This window comes from Lactuca virosa, chromosome 2 (genome assembly GCF_052849685.1).
Source record: "Lactuca virosa cultivar CGN04683 chromosome 2, Lactuca_virosa_CGN04683_v6, whole genome shotgun sequence".
Classification (NCBI taxonomy): Eukaryota; Viridiplantae; Streptophyta; class Magnoliopsida; order Asterales; family Asteraceae; genus Lactuca; species Lactuca virosa.
This window is the reverse complement of record NC_136427.1, coordinates 161,087,496-161,094,990: the sequence shown is the minus strand read 5'-3', so window position 1 is coordinate 161,094,990 and position 7,495 is coordinate 161,087,496. Positions and strand designations below refer to the sequence as shown.

Genomic DNA, 7,495 nt, shown 5'->3' with positions numbered 1-7,495 from the left:
TTTAACTTATTAGATATTCATGGTGGAAAGTAAATTACATTTTTAGCCCTAATTTTAAAGAAAACAATAATATATATGTTATTTTCGATCCTTTTATACGTATACATAGATTTGGACATACATTAAAAAACAATTTATTAGCTTACTACGTTTGATATCGAATTAGCTAATTAAAAATATATTTTACACCGAATAAATTAATAAATAATTAAAAAAAAAACATAAACCATTTTAAATAAACAATCCCAAATGCCCATTCAAATTGTTTCGGGAGAATTTCATTTATATTCTTGTAAACTTCCGTAATTACGTCTATATTATTGTAAAACTTCAAATTACATATGTATCATTGTAAAACCTATAAACTCAGATATATGCCCAAATACTTAATTTAATCATATTAAATATATTAAGTAAAATAAAAACACTATATTAAATTGAGTTTTTATTATTAAGAAAGTACTTAACTTTTAACATTACTATATTACCTTCTCCCATATTGTTATTCTTGATCTATTTACTTCATAAATCTTTACAAAAATATTGAAATACACATAGAAATTAGTTTTTTATGTATTTACCTCAAGAACATGATGAAATTTTTTTTTTGTAAAAGATAGTAATAACAGGTCTCCTAAAATGATTGTAGGAGATGTAATATATATTTTTAGCAATCGATTAGAAATATGTAATCATCGGGTTCTTGCTAATCGATTATATATGAAACGTCATAGAATCAGTTCGTGAAATACCATATCGTGAATAAGGAGATTGAATATATGAGAAATTGCAAATGAATATTTTAGTAGTTTAGTTATAATCTAATTTAAATATAATGTTTTTAATTTTTATAAATGTTTATTATCATTAAATTAAGTATTTAGGTATAGATGTGAGTTTATACGTTTTATAAGAATATATATGTAATTTGAAGTTTTACAAAGATATATACATAATTATGATAGTTTATAAAAATACATACACAACAAATTTAAATGCGATTATTTGTATCATCCGAATCATAATAAGATATTATTTCTAACGCGAATAGATAGCACTCGTATTCACTAATTATCTTTGTTCCGTGTAAACTAATGGTCGATAACACTCGTATTCGCTAATTATCTTTGTTCCGTGTAAACTAATGACCATTTATTTCTTCAAACATTAAAACCCCACTAATATTAATCAAGGCAACTAGCATTTAGTCAATAATAATAATGATGATAGATAACTGAAATCATACGTGACTCAATAATGTGTTTAGCTTCCTTGTCGTTATATATGATTTTAATTATAAGCCTCGTGAAGTTAGCTATACAAATTTGTAATGACATCACTGTTATCTAATCTTTAATTTTGTAACATAAACTGCACCGTGATGGTAAAATCCAACTTTTTGAATAATAAAATAGATAAAAGGACATACATATATGTACTCATTTGGAGACCTTAATTTATTTTTATTTTAATTATACTAAAAATCTAAAACATTAAATGAAATAACTGAAATTGTAATTTTGAATATTTCTCATCTCTTTAGCTAGTGTGACAAGCATTCAAGTGTGATTATTAGAACATCTTTTCTCACGTTAATACATATATTAATTTCGGTCGCGGCTTATGAATAGTGTCGTGTTTCTAGATAGCTTCAACCAGGTGGTTTTCAACCGGAGTACAAATGGAGCACCACCATTATACCCCATCCCCCAATCCATCTGGTTTGCTTCCCACCGCCTTCATTTTGCTTCTATTTCTGATTAAATCTATTTTACACACCCAAAGAGCGTTGACGTCCATTTTAGCGTTCCTTTTTTTCTCTCTCCCAACTGATTCGTCATTGAATACCTGGCGATTTGGAGAACACAGTGATTTGCTTCTCAAGGAAACAATCGAATTCTATTGTGCTCACTCCTGCTTTCTCCCCTCACTACAAAAATAAACATCTATAGAGAAGATCTATAGGGACGGCATTTGTTGTCGCTATAGGCTCCCTTTAGAGACGACCTATCGTCGCCATAGAGCTGACCATTTTTATTGACTCTTGAAGTTACAGGGACGACTTATTTTCTCAACATGGTAAGCGGAAAAAGAAATGAGTTTGGCGTGTTCTTGAATCACTTGTAGAGACGACCTATCGCTCTAATAAATAACACAAATTAAAAATAACATTATTTTAATCGTTTAACGGAAATAAAATTTTTTTGGGATAAATATAGGGACGACTTGTCGTCCCCATAGCTTTCTATGCCCAAAAAATATATTTTTTGTAATCTATTTAGTTGGAAAATAAAAAAGCAACGTCGTTTGTTTGTGGTTATAAGGACGATAGCTCGTCCCCATAGGGTTATGATCATGGTAGCAGAAATCCGGATTAATCGGCGATTAATCGTGGATTGATCGTTTGGCGTTCTCCAACCGTCGATGATTAGCGTATTAATTCGAAATTTAGGATTAATCGTGTTTGGCGGGATTAATCGGTCAACAAAAGTCAAAAAAGTCAAAAAAAAATTAAAATTTTTAAAAAAAATCAAAAAATCAACATTTTTTTTACTCCAAAATTTTCAAATTTTCAAAATTTCACATATTATACCAAAATGTTCATATTTTCGTATTTTCAAATTTTCAAATTTTCAAATTTCTTATTTTCTAATTTTGAAGTACTTGTTTTTCTTAAGATATATTAATATTTGATTAATTTTAATATTTTATTAATAATCTATGGTCCCTGATTAATCCACGATTAATCCCCGCCAAGACCGATTAATCCTTTAACATCAGTCGACCGTCGAGCTACTGTCGAGAGATTTTTACAACCTTGGTTATGATCTGAGAATCCTTTTCCCCTTGGTCGTCTCCGGTCTCGGATCTTCTTTGTTGCTCATCGATTAGCTTGTCTCAGGATCCATCTCCCCCCTTCACCACTGGTGTTTAACCTAACCCTTAACACACCAGTTCATTAACACCTCCATCTCTATTTCTCGTTCGTTCAAGGCTTTTAGAACTCAAGCAAATCTCCATTTTTCTGTACAGGTTCGTTGAAGCTCATGCACAGCTCCATATTTCTATGTTTTTTTTGTTCCTTCTTCTCCATCCCTAACTCATGATTTTCTATGATTTCACAGTTTCTCTCACAGGATGCGATTTGCTCACATCGATTAGCAAATCTTCATCACCATTTCTCGTTCCCCAACTTATCTTTTGCGATTAAAAGGTATTTTGTTTTCAGCATTCATAATCTGCTACCCTTGCTACGCTGATAATCTGCTTTCAGTTGAAACTCATATACTTGTTGATAGTATTCACAAATTTACATAATCAAATTCCAAATGAAGATAGAAATGTGTGCGTTTTACAACTTCCTTATTTATCTCTATCTTTTGATTTGTTCTCTTTTTGGTAAAATTTCAGGAATATGGGACTGTTTTAGTCTTGGAATTGTTCCTAAATTGATCATCTGGTAATTGTTCAATCTTCAGTTCAGATCTCATGTTTAACTCATTTGTAAGTAATCTATATGTAAAAAAGAAATTTCTTCATCTAATCATGTACTTCAATTGTTAAAATCCTTTGTTTTTCTCAAATCTACTTGAGAATTTCATATGTGTACTTAAGAAAATCCATTATTTTCATCCAATTTCGGGGTTTTAAACTACCTGATTACAATTTTGTCCTGCTACTTCCTGATTACAGTAGCAGGACAACACAATTCACTGGCCACTTGGCTTGCACCAAAAAAGATTAGAGCTCTTCGCAAAGACAAAAGTAGGGATTTTGTGCATTACCCTTCTTTTCTTTACAACTTAGCATTTGCATTGCATCTGTACAAAAGTAGGGATGTCTAGACCTTATTCTCCGATTGATTTTGCATCAATAACATTTTATTCACCAGCTCGAAATTTCTAATAACAATTTACGAAAATAATATTTACAAAAGGAACATGAAGAAGATAATGGCTGCATAAAAGTTGGTCGTCGTTACCTCTAAAACAGCCTGCTGGATTTTTTGTGTCGGGCCCTTCGATTTTTTACCTATGCAAAAATATAAATTCATGAACCACATTTATAAAATAACATGTATTTCCCAAAGTAAGCATGGAAATTTCACCATTAATGCAAAAGAATCAATGAAAAGCTACAAGTACTTTAGTTAGTATATGAGCATGGAACACATGGAGTTCAATTTCAAGTATTTACCTCTTGTGAAAAATACCAAATTACCCTTTTAACATAAAAATCTACAAAAAGATTGAACACGGAGGATTTCTACTACACTATAATGTAGGAAGATAATTACTGGAAAAGATCACTAGCCTGAGTTTTGGCCAATAAATTATGTAGCTTTAATATATGGCCTAATGGTAGCTAATGACTTCATTATCTCACTAAAAATTTGGGGCTTTTTCATGAGTTATTATATCCTTCCTTGTTACCATTAACAACTTCATTTTTCCTGCATATAGATTATCTTGAAAGGGTGGATTTGATACAAGATTTAAGATTTGAAACTGCAAGAATTGGAATACCTTAGATGGCGAATTTCTCATTGCTTCAAGCTATTGGAAACATGTGATATATTTTTATACTTTATGCAGTTATGTGCTTGACATATTTGGTAGAATTGTCCTGTAAATTTGCTGACGATCAAGAGTTTTAGGTATTTACCCTCCTCAAGTCAAAGTATACGAGTTAAGGGAACTACCATTGAAGTTCGAAAGGCATCTTATAACAGAAAGAATCAATTTTCAGGTACCTTTTTTCTTAAACATTGAATTGGATTATATAAAAAAATTTAGGTGTATATAGAAGCATAAACCAATTTTTGGCACTATTAAATGCCAATATGTTTCTGATACTCATGAATTGGCAATGGAACAAATGAATCTTGTTGTTGGCATACTTAGCTCTTAACTCTTATGGATCCTCAACCTTTTGTCTTTTTTACCCTTTAGGTTTGGAAACTTCTTTTTATCACTTTTTGAAAAAAAAACATCTTACTAAAAATGACCAAACTAAGCTTGAATGAGAAGTTAATGTTTTTCTAGTTCTAACAAAGTTTCCAGCAACAGGGTCCATGTTAGTAACCTCTGCTCACCTGTGAGAAAGTGCTTCCATCACCATTCCCACATGCTCTTCATTCAGCTGAAATCATATAAGAATTTCATATAATCATTATGTTGTGCCCAAAAACTCCATATTATAAATATAATATAGAGAAAACTTATAAAAGATAATTTACATCAACTTAGTATGAAAAAAATGCATATAAAAGATAATTTACATCAACTTAGTATGAAAAAAATACATATTTTCCCTTGTGGATACACAACAAACTTTAAATTTCATACCTCAAAGAAAGAAATGTAATTACGCATTATATCTTGATTCAAGTTTATGATCTTGAGATGTGGAATTGAACTATCATCATCAACAGGAAACCGTGCTAAAGGTGGAGATAATGTTGGTAAAACAAGTTCATGTTCCATCCATAATCCTTTATATAAAATTTGACTTCATGTTATAGTTATAACAAAGTCGTGGGCCCCAATGTTTATATTCACACACAAATTTTATTCACTAACAGTTGTTGAATTTTCTAATTTGCATTCATTAGAAGGAGATCCAGGTGTAAAAAAGTAATTTCCAGCATCAAATGGAGCATAAAACATCTGAAAAACATTGTGAATATTTTGTTTACAAATCTTGAAGGAGAAAAGTTTCATTTAAAGTTACCGGAATGGCAAAATTAGGAAAAACATTAAAGATGATGAGGTGTGCAAAAAATAGGATCTATTGATTATAATTTGAAGTTGAATTTTAGATACTCATTATTAATTTGTTGCAGAATTTAGAGTAAGAAATCATGGAGCTCGAGTAGTGACATTTACCAATGAAAGTTAACTTTTCAGAAAATTCGAGCTTAAAGAGGAAAGAGTTCTTTATTTTCAAGCTGTACTAAAACTACCATGCATGCATTTCAATCACGCCTTTTTAGGTCATGGATAGTAATTTCCTTTTGGAGGGGATAACTTTTGCTAATCTTAAATTGTAGGTAGATTGAGAAGACGCCAAAGAAAATCCTTTTCTACAATCTACATACGCACAAGTTGTAATTTCATCAGGTTAATAATTTTCATGCAATAACTTTAACATGTGATTATTCAATAGGGAACAATAATTAAAGTATGACGATATGGTAATTAAAGTGGAATGCCTATATTACTTATATTGCTATTTAAAGAGGATTGAATATGTTGAAAGTAGAATTCTATGATAGGTATGTTGAAATTTTAGACTTATTGTTCTTATTAATTATAGTTAGACAGGTTGGTTATCTTCTTTATAGTCGTTTTGCTGCCAATTTTTAGTTAAAAAATAACTAATGTATGTTTATTGTTTTGTTTGTTGTAGGTTAAATTGAGATTGAGCATAAGATAATGTTGGAGGAGGTTGATGGTAATGAATCAAAAGTCAAACAACTAGAATGCTTGTCTCGTGTACTTGGAGAAAGGAGAGGTCATACATGGGGTATTGGTCGAAAAATGGAAAATGTAGCACCTTATAATATCCCGGCTTCTTCAACATATAATGTAGACCTCAATGCATTTGCTCTTCAGTTGACTCAATAATTGAGTCAACAGTTTAATCAACAAAATGCAACCAATGTTATGTCTCAAAATCCAAACACCCAACCTCCACCGTCAGTTCAATTCAATATTGGTCTCTCATAGGTACAAATTCCGAATAGAGAAGTGATATATAATGATGATGGTCAAAGTGATGATGATCAAAGTGATGATTGACAAACTTCTAGTGGATCCGATTAAATTAGGTAGTATGTGTAATTCTATGAAACTTTTATACATTTTTAAATGTGATATGTTTTGGGAAATGTTTTTAGACTTTAAATATGTTGAGATTATACTATATTTTAATGTTTTGAGATTGTATTGTATTTTAATCTTTTGCAATTAAATTTACCAATTTAACTATTTTTTAAATTTACCGCTTTAACAATTTGTGAAATAAAAAGAGATAAAAGAAGCTATAGATTTATTTATAGCTATAGAGACGACATGTTGTGTCTATAGATGTATCTATAGAGACATGTCGTCTCTACAAATGCATCAACCACGACGTCATGTTGTTGCTATAGGGTAACATCTGCCCACTGTATGTATCTATCTATGGAGACGACTTATTATTTCTATCGCTGCATTTATGGAGACGACGTGTTGTGAAATAAAAAGAGATAAAAGAAGCTATAGATTTATTTATAGCTATAGAGACGACATGTTGTGTCTATAGGTGTATCTATAGAGAAGACATGTCGTCTCTACAAATGCATCAACCACGACGCCATGTTGTTGCTATAGGGTAACATCTGCCCACTGTATGTATCTATCTATGGAGACGACTTATTATTTCTATCGCTGCATTTATGGAGACGACGTGTTATCTCTATAGTTGTATCTATGGAGGTCGCAGGTTGTCT

The 7,495-nt window shown here is 30.8% G+C and overlaps 1 long non-coding RNA gene across 7 annotated transcripts; it reads left to right on the top strand.

The window, feature by feature from the left end:
- Nucleotides 1–2,834: 2,834 nt before the first annotated feature.
- LOC145159669 (uncharacterized) lies at nucleotides 2,835–6,912 on the top strand. Of its 7 annotated transcripts, XR_013737840.1 has the most exons (8): nucleotides 2,835–3,033; nucleotides 3,126–3,214; nucleotides 3,412–3,504; nucleotides 4,464–4,569; nucleotides 4,658–4,749; nucleotides 5,435–5,772; nucleotides 5,846–6,122; nucleotides 6,412–6,912. It is a non-coding gene; the product is annotated as an uncharacterized LOC145159669 (long non-coding RNA). The 7 variants fall into 7 exon arrangements; XR_013737835.1 differs by having other exon boundaries at nucleotides 4,658–5,772; XR_013737836.1 differs by having other exon boundaries at nucleotides 4,464–4,594; nucleotides 4,658–5,772.
- Nucleotides 6,913–7,495: the final 583 nt, after the last annotated feature.